General features: G+C 34.5%; 1 pseudogene; it reads left to right on the top strand.

Annotated features, from left to right (window-relative positions):
• The first annotated feature begins 747 nt into the window (after positions 1-747).
• LOC143386482 (bifunctional phosphoribosylaminoimidazole carboxylase/phosphoribosylaminoimidazole succinocarboxamide synthetase pseudogene) lies at positions 748-12,839 on the top strand (annotated as a pseudogene).
• Positions 12,840-13,244: the final 405 nt, after the last annotated feature.

Below are 13,244 nucleotides of genomic sequence, written 5' to 3' on the forward strand. Positions count from 1 at the left end.
GGATTGTAGCTCAGTGGCTGAGTGCTTGCCTCGCATGTGTGAGGCACTGGGTTTGATCCTCAGCACCACATAAAAAAAAGATATTGTGTCCATCTACAATTTAAAAAATACTTAAAAAATAAAAAGTACTAGGGATGTAGAGTGTTCCTGAGTTAAATAACCAGTACCACCACCACCAAAAAAAAAAAAGTTTGTGGGGATATAGAAAATAAAGCTAAATTTGAACTAAATACATATAGACTTAAATGCTCAAAGAATGGATAGCATTTTTTTTCATGTACTTATGGAACATTACAGTAATTGGCAATAATGCTATGCCATAAAGCAAATCTAAACGAGATTCAGAGGATTATAAACATACAAAACATATTCTCTGACCATAATTAATCCATTTTGTTCCATCATCCCAGATGTGGAACACCTATAAAAACTTTATAATATATACTTGTAATATAGTAAATACACATATACAATAGATTATGATTTCTAACCTATTATAATGCACTTGTGTCAATTTTGTTGAAATATTTGCAGAATTGGAAGTTTGGGACTAAATGGGTTAAGTTGGGGGGAAATTGTTAGAAAATCCTATGAATTTAGATCCAAATTTATCTTGGGTTAAGGAAGAAATAACAATGAAAACCAGGAAATATTTTAATTATAAAAGTAAGACATCAAGATCTATGGAATGTAACTAAAACTGTTTTTAGAGAGAAGTTTATCAGAAAAGAATAAATGCTAGTCAAGATGACCATTTATCCCAGTAAGTTATAAAAACTTCAAATTAAACAAAAGGAGGAAAGAAAAAGTGAATATCTAAATTTGATAGAATATAAAGTGAGCGTAAAGGGATTAACACACTAGCAAATGTAAAGGAACAAATAAAAATCAGAATGAAAAGGGAGACATCAGCCACTGTTTCACATAAGAGGACATTGTGTCTCTCTCCCTCACCTAGTCTCCCTCTTCTTTCCTATGCATATGGGATTGAACCCCTAGGGGTACTCTACCACTGAGCTACTCCCTAGCCATTTTTCTTTTATTTTGTGAAGGTCTCATCTAAGTTGTCCAGGTTGACCTTGAATATGCAATCCTCTTGTCTCAGCTTTCTGAATAGCTGGAGTTATAGGCTTGCACCACCATTCCCAGCTAGTCAATAACTTCATGCTGATATATTAAAAAATTTAGATGAAATGGTCAAATACCTGCAAAACTACACATAAGGAAGGAAAATCTGAGTAGTTCTATATTGGGAATAATTTTAACAAGGTGTAAGAATGATAAATGAGAAGATAATCTTTCTAAAAAACAGTGCTGGGACAACTGGGTAATTACAGACAAAAGAATGAATGAAGTTGAACTCATACTTGACACTGTATATAAAAATTAACAAAATGGATTAAAGAATTACATGTAAGCTATAACAATAAAACTTTTTAGAATACATGTAAGTCTTTGTGACCCTGGATGAGGCAACAGTTTCTTAGGATATACCATGCAAAAAATAACCAAAGAAAAAATACATAGATTTCATCAAAGTTTTAAAAATCTGTCCTTCAAATATCACTCTCAAGATAGTGAAAGTTGGAGGTATATCTCAGTGGTAAAAATCTGTCCTTCAAATATCACTCTCAAGATAGTGAAAGTTGGAGGTATATCTCAGTGGTAAAGAACTTGCCTAGCTTGCTTGATGACCCTGGCTGGGTTTGGTCCCCCAGAACCCAAACAACAACTAAATATTAAAAGAAAAAGAAAAGAAAAAACAAAAGATAATCCTGAGAGTGGAGGAATATATTTGCAAATCATATCTGGTATAGTATATATAATATATAAAGAATTCCATGTCAATAATAAAAAGATAAATAGTTAAAAAATGGGCAAGATATTTGAATAATTATTTCTCAAAAAATGGACAATAAATATTAATAATATCATAAGTTAATAGGGAGATGCAAATGAAAACCACATTAAGTTACTATTTCATAATCATGAGAATGGCTATAATTGAAATTATGAGGATGTAGGAAAATCAAAACCCTCATACATGTAAAATGGTGTAGCCACTTTGGAAGAAACACTGACAATTTCTCAAAAAGTTATACAGTTACCATATGGTGTAGTTTCTTAGTCTGTTTTCTGTTTCTATGATAAAATGGTTGAAGCTAGATACTTTATTTTTTTAATTGGTTCTTTTTAAATATATATGACAGTAGAATATATTTTGACATATTTAATATACATGAAGTATAACTTATTCTAACTAGGATCCTGTTCTTGTGATTGTACATGATGTGGAGTTATACTGGTGATGTATTCATATATGAACATAGGAAAGTTATGTCTGATTCATTCTACTACCTTTCCCATTCCCAATCCCCTTTCTTTCCCTTCATTCTCCTTTGTCTAATCCAATGAATTTCTGTTCTTCCCCTCCTCACCCTCTCTTGTTGTGGGTTAGCATCCACATATCAGAAAGAAAATTTGGCCTTTGTTTTTGGGAGACTGGCTTATTTTGCTTAGCATGATAGTCTCCAGCTCCATCTATTTACTGGAAAATGCTATAATTTCATTCTTTATGGATGAGTAATATTCCATTGCATGTATATACCACATTTTCTTTATCCATTCATCTACAGAAGGGCACCTAGGTTGGTTCCATAGCTTGACTGTGAATTGAGCTGCTCTAAACATTGATGTGGCTGTGTCACTGTAGTGTGCTAATTTTAAGTCCTTTCTGTATAAACCAAGGAGTGGGATAACTAGGTCAAATGATGTTTCCATTCCAAGTTTTCTAAGGAATCTCCATACTGCTTTCCATAGTAGTTGCACCAATTTGCAGTCCCACCACCATTTTTATGAGTGAACCTTTCCCCCCCACATCCTTGCCAACATTTATTGTTGCTTGTATTCTTGATAATTGCCATTCTGACTGGAGTGACATAGAATCTCGGTGTAGTTTTAATTTACATTCCTCTAATTGCTAGCAATGTCGAACATTTTTTTCGTATATTTTTTGACCATTCATACTTCTTCTGTGAAGTGCCTTTTCAGTTCCTTTGCTCATTTATTGATTGGGTTATTTGTTTTTTTTGGTGTTGAGTTTTTTTGAGTTCTTTATATATCCTGGAGATTAATGATCTGAGGTTGCAGGTGGTCAAGATTTCCTTTCATTCTGTAGCCTCTCTGTTCATGTTCTTGTTTCCTTTGATGTAAAGAAGCTTTTTAGTTTGATATAATCCATTTATTCATCTTTTTTAAAAAATGTTTTAGTTATAGATGGACGTAATACTTTTATTTTATTTATTTGTTTTTATGTGGTTCTGAGGATCAAACCCAATGCCTCACACACACTAGACAATGATCTACTGCTGAGCCACAACCCCAGCCCACATTTATTGATTTCTGATTTTACTTATTGTGCTGTAGGAGCCTTGTTCAGGAATTCGGTTCCTAAGCTGACATGATGGAGAGTTGGGCCTGCTTTTTCTTCTAGTAGGCACAGTCTCTGGTCTAATGCCTAGGTTCTTGATCCACTTTGAGTTGAGTTTTGTGCAGAGTGAGAGGGGTTTAATTTCATTTTGTTAACATATGGGTTTCCAGTTTTCCCAGCACCATTTGTTGGAGAGGCTATTTTTTCTCTAATATATGTTCTCTAATGTATGTTTTCTCTAATGTATTTTTCTCTAACGTATGCACCTTTGTCTGATATGAGATAACTGTATTTACATGGATATGTGTCTGTTTTCTATTCTGTTTTATTGGTCTTCATGTCTGTTTCTGTGCCAATACCATGCTGTTTTGTTACTATAGCTCTGTAGTATAAGGCCTGATATTGTGATGCCTCCTGAAGCTGGGTACTTTGAAAAAGAGGTTTATTTAGTACATAGTTTTTGGGGCTGAAATCCGAGATTAGTTGGTCCCATCTCTTTGGCATCTAGTGAGGGCTTCATGGCAGATGACATCACAAATGGTAGTAGTACATGAAGAAGAGTTCACATGATAAAACAAGAAGCTAGAGATATTCAGTCAGGCTTACTCTTTTAGAACAACTTGCCCTTGTGGAAACTAACCATCACCCCATAAAAGTATATTAATCTCTTTCAAGGGCAGTACTCCTAATGACCCAATTACCCTCCAGTAGTCCTTACCTCTTAAAGGTCCCACCACTCTCCACACTGCCACATTAGGGACCAAGCTTTCAGCATGTGAACCTTTGTGTGTGTTGGAGGGGGGTGGAATATATTTCTCAAACATAGTACCCAGCGATTACATTCTTACCCAAGAGAATTGGAAGCCTATACTCAAAACTCTTCTACGTGAATATTCATCAAAGCATTATTCATAGTAGCCCCAAACCAAACAACCCAAATACTCACCAACTGATATGGATAAATAAAATGTAGAGAATACAAAAAAAAATGGAATAATATTTTGCAATCAAAAGAAATATTGTCACATACTACATGAATCAATCTTCAAAACATTCCAATTGAAAGAAGCAACACAAAAAGACATTGCATTATTAAATTTACATGAAGTATCCATAATTATTTAAATCTGTAAGACCAAAAGATGGCAGGGACTAAGGAACAGGTGGGGAGAAGGTGAATGGTGAATGACTAATGCTTTGGGATATGGAGTTCTTTTGGGGGTATGACTTAAATGTTTTCCCACATACGCCCACCTGCATTGAACCTATGGGTGCTCTACCACTGAGCCATACATCCATATCCATTTTTAATTTTAAAACAGAGTGTCACTATGTTGTCCAGACTGGGCTTGAACTCCTGCCTCAACTCCTGAGTAGCTGGGATTACAGGTGTGTGCTACCACATACAACCAATTTAAATGTTTTCAAATTAGATAGTGGTGATGATTGTAGAACATCTTAATATACCGAAGCTACCAAATTGAATACTTTAGTAAGGTATTTTTATGGTATATTAAGCATATTTAAATTTTAGAATGTTATCACATCTAGTCAGGCATGGTTGTACATGCTTGTAATCCCAGCAACTAGGGAGGATGAGGCAGGAGTATGACAAGTTTGAGGCAAGCCTTGACAACTTATCAAGATCCTGTCTCAAAACTAAAAAGGGTTGGGGATGTAACTCAGTATGATAAAGCATCTCCTGGGCTCAATTCAGGCTACTATAAACAAACAAACAAAATCTTGTTATTTAAAAGTTGGCCCCAAATTCCAGGCATCAATGACATCCTCACTGAATTTTCCAAAATATTAATAACACCACTTTACCTAAACTCTTCCAGAAACTAGACAAAGAGGAAACATCCCCCAACTTTTTTCACAAAGCTGTCAGCTTTGATACCAAAATATGCATTGGATATTTAAATTTTTTTCCAAACCAATCTTCTTATGAATATAGATTCAAATGTCATAAGTGTAATATTAGCAAATTAACATTAACATTTTTGGGGAGTACTGGGGATTGAACTCAGGGGCACTTGACCATTGAACCACATCCCCAGACCTGTTTTGTATTTTATTTAGAGACAGAATCTCACTGAGTTGCTTAGCACCTTGATTTTTGTTGAGGTTGGCTTTGAGCTGTGATCCTCCTGCCTCAGCCTCCTGGACACTAGGATTACAAGTGTGCACCACCATGCCCGGCTGACATTAACATTTTTGTAGTGCCTCACACGTGTGAGGCACTGGGTTCGATTCTCAGCACCACATAAAAATAAATAAAGATATTGTTTCCAACTACAACTAAAAATATATTAAAAAAAAAAAAAAGAATATGAGGGCAGGGGTTGTAGCTCAGTGGTAGAATGGTTGGTTGCCTTGCATGCGTAAGGCCCTGGGTTTCATCCTGAGCATCGCATATAAATAATTAAATAAATAAATAAATAAATAATAAAGATATTGTGTACATCTACAACTAAAAAAAAATTAAAAAGAAAAAGAATATGACAAAGGGGTTTCAAGAATGCAAGGACAGTTTAACCAAGCAATGTAATTCACTATATTAAGAGATTTTTTAAAAAACTCATTTCAATAAATGCAAAAATAGCATTTAATAAAATTTATCCATAATAAGCCAACAAACTAGTTATAAGAGGAGAATCTCTTTTAATAGAAATCTATTAAAAAAGTCTACAGTAAACATACTGAGGACTAGGATGTTTACTGTTTTACAATAATTTATAGTCAACATTATTATGGAAGTCATAGCCAGAGTAGTGAGACAAGAAAAGACAGACTTAGTGTTGGAAAGGAAGAAATAAACCTCATTATTTGGTGAGGACAAGTTGCGTATATAGAAAATACAAAATCTATAAATTGTTAGAATTAGTAGGTGAATTCAGCAAGGTCACTATATCTAGGACAGATTATGAAAGACATGGCAGATTATATGTGCATTCCTATAATCTCAGCAGTTTGGGAGGCTAAGGCCAGAAGATCTTGAGTTCAAAGCCAACCTCAGCAACTTAGTAAGTCCCTAAGTAACTCAGCGAGATCCTGTCTTTAAATAAAATGCAAAATAGGGCTGGGGATGTGGCTCAGAGATGGAGTGCCCCTGATTTCAATCCCACCAAAAAAAAAAAAAACCAATCAGTTGTATTTTTATATACCAGCAACAAATATAAAATGAAAAGAGCAACTACCATTTATAATAGCATTAAAAATGTCATATGCTTTGGTATAGATGCAATGAAATATATACAAGACTTCTGTACTAAAAACTAGAAAACATTGAGAGATGTTAAAGATCTAGGTAAATTCAGTTTATACATTAGAATATTCAATATTGTAAAGATTTCAGTTCTCTAAATTGATCTATGGATTCAATGCAACATAATCAAACTCACATGACATTTTAGTACAAATCAAACTGATTCTAAAATTTACATGAAAATACAAACTTATCACCTGTAAGTAATTAGCAGATATTTCCTATAAACAGGTATAATCTAATACTCACTTTTTGATGGAAAAGACCCATCAAAATTGTGAAATAGAATTTTGCATTACTACCATCATACTCTCAGTCTTCATTTCAGTTTTGCCAAATGTCTCTTCTTGAAAAATATATGTGTATATGTGCATATACTTATATGTATTTATGTGTATATACACACACACACACACACACACACACACATACACACACAGCTGTATATATATGTGTGTGTATATTTACACATTTTTTAAAAAAATATTTTTTTAGTTATATATGGGCACAATATCTTTATTTTGTTTATTTTTATGTGGTGCTGAGGATTGAACCCAGGGTCTCACATGTGAGAGGCAAGTACTCTACTCCTGAGCCACAACCACAGCCCCATACATTTTTTTAAAATAGCAAACAGATCCTTCCCTAGTCAAATCTCAGATGAGACAGAAGCCTTAGTCAAACATCTTGTCTGCAGTCTTATGACCCTAATCTGTATCCAATTTCTCATCCATGGAAATTATAAAATAATAAATACATTGTTTTAATTACTAACTATATGTAAATTTGTCACATATGCACATATGTAATATTACATTTCACATATTCTACTTCAGTTTCTTTTAACTGAAGTCGATCTTTTAAATGAATTGGTATTATAGTTCATACTCATTTCACTAACTGATTTTGGTTTAGGTAGTTGCTTCCTGTTTTGATCCCACCTGTCCCAGAATGTTAGCAGCTTCCTGATGTTGCTCAATGGTTTCAACCATTTTTAACAACTTCTCCATATTACATTTCTTCTATTGAACTACCTGTCATAAGTCTTGATTTCTTGAGTATTAGGAAATCAACATGTTTTGACATATTAAGAATATCTATGTCTCTGTGCTAGTGGTTTGATGATAGACAATGTTTTTTTTTTGTTGTTGTTGTTTTTTTAGAGAGAGAATTTTTTAATATCTATTTTTTAGTTTTCGGTGGACACAACATCTTTATTTTATTTTTATGTGGATCGAACCCAGCACCCCGCGCGTGCCAGGCAAGCATGTTACCGCTTGAGCCACATCCCCAGCCCAAGACAATGTTCTTTCAGTATTACTTCTAGAACATATCCAATAAATTACTTCCTTCCATCAATACTGGAACTGTTCCAGCCCAAAGTCACCATTGTCTCTTGATCAAGGATGTTAAGGTAAGTTTTAATGGGGATTTTACATTCTCCTTTTTATAAAAATAAAAAAATCTGTTTTTTTAGTTAAAGGTGGACATAATAACCTTTATTTTATTTTTTATTTGGTGCCGAGGATCAAACACAGTGCTTGACGCATGCTAGGCGCGAGCTCTACCACTGGGCCACAATCCCAGCCCCTCCTTTTTACTTATTGCCAGTCTCTTCTTTATCAGTCAGCATGATGATATATAGGAGTATGAAAGTAATAGTAGGAGAAACAGACCTGGAATTTAAATGTTCTGTGATGGTATGCTTCTTTATTTAATACAGAGTTGTTGGTTAGACATGTCTCGATATAATGGATTAAAATATCTTTTGACTGGGCATGGTGGTGCATGCCTGTAATCCCAGTGACTCAGGAGGCTGAACTAGTGTTAAAAGTTTGAGGCTAGCTTTAGCAAAATGAGAACCTGCCTCAAAGGAAAAAAAAGGGGGGGGGATGGGATGTGGGACGGAGGTATAGCTCAGTTGTAGAGTACCCCTGAATTTAATCCCCAGTACAGCAAAAAGAAAAAAATCCTGTCTTTGGTGCCTAGTAGTGCATTTCATTCACCTAGTGAATATGAACTATAATACCAATTCATTTAAAAGATTGACTTTAATTAAGAAAGAACCTGAAGTAGAATATAGATTGAACTGTATCCAAAAGAAGTAAAAGTAGTAGTCAGACCAACTTGTGATTCTATTCCCCAGTGTTTCTTACCTTATTTTCTTTTTTAAAATATAGTTTTAGTTGTAGATGAACACAATGCCTTTATTTTATTTATTTATTTTTATGTGGTCTGAGGATCAAACCCAGTGCTTCACACATGCTAGGCAAGCACTTTATCACTGAGCTAGAACGTCAGCCCCATATCTTGTTATTTTCAGTTTACTTTTTCTAGAGCTTATTTTGTTACATATTTATTGTAGATATGAATCTTACTTTATGAATAGGTACAAGAATGTAATATTACATTTCACATATTCTACTTTGCCGCAGTCTGGCTGGGCACAAATAACCCAGCCGTCACACAGCCTTGTAGGTTCAAACAGCAACTCTTTATTCCCGATCTCTCACTGACACTGTACACACACTTCCCGGGAATACATTCCCTCCACCGGGCTCTGCGAGCCAATTCTCCAGGAACCCCAGGAGAACTCAACGGGAACTCCAAAGTAGTGGGCGCCCGAGGCAGCAGGATCCGCCCTAATCCCCTGGAGCGCCCTATTATTGAGCAGGATCACCTTTCAACCATTCCCTCTGGCAAAATGCCAGGTGTCATTCTGACTAAACTGTGGCTCTCAACACTACTTCACCATCTATTTATTTATAATAATAATAATTTATCTATTTATAATAGTTCATCTATTTATAATAATATCTCAATAAACTATTTACAAGGGGAAAGTTTCTTTCTTTCTTTTTTTTGTTTGTTTTTTGATGGTACTGGGGATTTACACCAAGCTACATCCCCAGACACTTTTGATTTTATTTTCATAGAGCATCTCACTAAGTTGCTGAGGCTGGCCTTGAACTTGTGATCCTCTTGCTTCAGTCTCTGGAGTTCCTAGGATTAACAGATGTGTACCACGGCATTTGGTGGAAAAAAATTTTTTTTCCTTAATAGAAATCTACAAAAAATTTTACAGTAACCATCATCCTTAGGACCAGGATGTCTGCTATTTTATAATTTTAAATAACTCACATGGTCTTTTTATTCATATTTTACATTCAACCATTTATGTTAATAAGGTGATTTAGCATGGAATCCCAAGGTGGACTCAAGATGAGTCTGGACCAGCTGTTAGCTCCACCCACTGTTCTCCAGAAAGGGGAGGAAGACTGGAGATTAAACTGTTAAAAAAATAACTAAAAAAATGAACAATGAGATTTGATGAATTATAGTCAAAGGTAATTTACATGTCTTTTGTGTGTGTGGGGGGGGATGGGTAATGAACCCAGGATTCACCTGTGCCAGGCAAGTGCTTTAACATGGAGACACACCCCCAGTCCTTATTTCTCTTTTTTTCCCCGTTTGCTATCTCTTATTGGATTGATATGTTTTCTTTGTTCAGTTTTTTTTTTCTTTTAATGACTTGAAGGTTGAACATTCTATTTGTATTCTTATATGGTTACACTTGAAACTATAACATATATACCTTTTTTTAAAAATCCAGGGTTAATAATTATTTATATTCACCCCTTACCAAGATAGTAGTGTAGGCAAGCTTTACCTCATGTTTCTCACTCTTTTACTCTAATACTGAATTCACTTGGGGATTGTTAGTTCTAAATTGTAATTGGAAAAAAAAATAGTCTAAATCACCAATATATGTTGTTTTTTTAAAAAGATCTATATGGTTTCTTGTTCACCATTGGTTTGTATATCTATCTCTATATTTTTATTTTTAGTTATATCTCTTAAATTCATTCATTTTTAAAAAAATATTTATTTTTTAGTTGTAATTAAACACAATACCTTCACTTTATTTATTTATTTTTATGTGGTGCTGAGGATCGACCCCAGAGGTGCACACATGTGAGGCCAGCGCTTTACCACTGAGCCACAACCCTAGCCCCAAATTCACTCATTTAAAAAAAATTCATTCTTAAAAATCTGATGTTTTTAGCTTTCTCAATTCTTGAACATGTGAAAATAGTTCTCATTTTCCCTTATATGGCTGAATGATACTTTTATTGGATATATAATTCTAGATTTTGAGTTTTCTCTGAGAATTCTACTGTCTTCAAACATCAAGATTGCTAATGAGAAGTTTGACTACAGTCTTATTCTTGCTCTTTTGTGGGCAAAATATTTTCCCTTTTCTCCTTTTTTCTTTGATCTTATAATATTTCACTGTGATGAGTTTGTGTCTAGAAGTCTAAAATAATCATCCTCTGGCATTTGGCAGTTTCAATTAGAAAGCTCATATATTGCCTCAGTTCTGGGAAAAATCAACTACTATGAATTTTCTCTTTTCTGCAATATCATAGTCTTCTAGCTAGTCTTTCTCTCTCTCTCTCTCTCTCTCACACACACACACACACACACACACACACACACAGTACTGGGGATAGAAGCCAGAGCCTAGAGGAAATCTTTTTGTCCTTCTCAAATCCATTCTCCAGGAAAAAAGGCTAAAGAGCTTTTAAAAAACCTCTTCATTATGGAACTTTTAAAATACATATAAAAGCAAGAGAAAATAGTATAATAAACTCCCATGAACCTATCATCTCAAAACTATTCTGATTTACTTTTACCTCCTCTCTTTACCCTTCATTTATTGTGAAGCAAGCCCCAGATATTATATAATTTCATCAGTAAATATTTTTCTGAAAGACATTTTAAAAATATGTAGGCAGCATGCCAATAATACACTTTAAAAATATATCATCAAATATCCAGCTAGTGGTTAAATTTTCCTCGTGGTTCCATAACTTTAAAAAAAAATAAATTCAGTTAGAATCTAAATAGGACCCATACAATACAAATGATTAACATGTCTCTTTGTTCTCTTTTAATCTATAGGACCTGACCTCCTGCCTCCCTTACCACCTTTTCCTACAATTTATTTTTTGAAGAATGTAGATTATTTATCATGTAGAATGTCTCACAGACTAGATTTATGATAAATAGTAACTATCTAGATCCATTGATTCATTAGGGATTACAAATGATGATATTTCAATTCTATAATTCCTCTTCATTTATTAGATATAAGAAATCTATAAGAAAAATTATTCATCTGGGCTGGGGTTGTGGCTCAGTGGTAAAGCACTTGCCTAGCATGTGTGAGGCACTGAGTTCAATTCTCAGCACCACATAAAAATAAATAAAATAAAGGCCCATTGACAACTAAGTATTTAAAATTTAAAAAATATTCATCAGTCTCTTAGTCTCTCTTTCCATTGCAGCCACTCTCCTCAGCCTTTACAGGATAATGGTGACAGCTGAGGTTAAAAAAAAAGAAGAAGAAGAAGAAGAAGAAGAAGAAGAAGAAGAAGAAGAAGAAGAAGAAGAAGAAGAAGAAGTTGTTTATGGACTTGTTACATAGTCAAAGAGTCCAAGGACCAGATTACAGCAGGAAATAGCTAGAAAATCATCTGGAAGAAAAAGCTGCAATCTCCCATAAAATTTTCAGTTGTATTTTTAAACTTTAGAGGAAGCAGTTATCAAAATTGCTTTCACCAAAAATGCGGGGAGACAGCTTTCATTGTGCCCCAGGGTGAAATGATTCAAATTGAATGGATTTGCCCAATAGCAACTTGTTGTTTTTTTCAAAAGAAATTCTGGCATCAACTTTTGCCCACCTAGAGTAGAGATGTTTTTCAAGGATGATGCCAAGAATGATTCACAGTGGTGTGAGGAAGAGCTAATTGCTACAAAATTTTGCTTTGTTGGATTTGTCCACCAAATTGAAGTAGACATCATGAGTCGTGCTACACAGATATTTTTTAAATATTACAGAAATTCTGGTTGTCCCCAAACTGTAGGGTGTTGATATGAAGATTGTATTTGGTATTAATGTGAGAATCAAAGAAATTGTTCTTGGTGATATTAATGATGATGATCCCTGGTGACTCTGGTCATCATAATTCAGCAGAAAGACAGTCTTATAGTGACTTCAGAGAAGTAACTCCTGAAGGGCTCCAGATGGTAATGAAAGACTTAGAATGGGTTGCAAAGAGAGTAGATTGCTTCTGAAATCAAAAAGTCATATAGGGTTGTAATATTGATGGACTCAGCCATTTTTAACTGTGAAAAGAAATCAACACTTGTGGAAATTTTGGAATTCCAAGTGAACTTCTGATAACAACTGCCCATAAATGATAAGTTGGAGCTCAGAGCATTAAAGCTCATTATCCTATTACATTGTGGTAGTGACAGGAAGAAGCAGTGGTTTGAGACCAATGATGTTGGGTACCCCTGGTCCCCAGTTACTGGCTGTCCTCCTGTCTCATCAAAATGGGAAGCTCAGGATGTATGGTTATCTCTTCAACTACCTAGTGAACTCAACAATTTGACCATACTTTCTTTAAAAAGATCAACTCAGTTTGCTCTTCAGATATTTGAATTAAATAACCATTTTGTATGGGCCAAATTGTGAAC

This window comes from Callospermophilus lateralis, chromosome 2 (assembly GCF_048772815.1).
Source record: "Callospermophilus lateralis isolate mCalLat2 chromosome 2, mCalLat2.hap1, whole genome shotgun sequence".
In the NCBI taxonomy this organism is placed as follows: Eukaryota; Metazoa; Chordata; class Mammalia; order Rodentia; family Sciuridae; genus Callospermophilus; species Callospermophilus lateralis.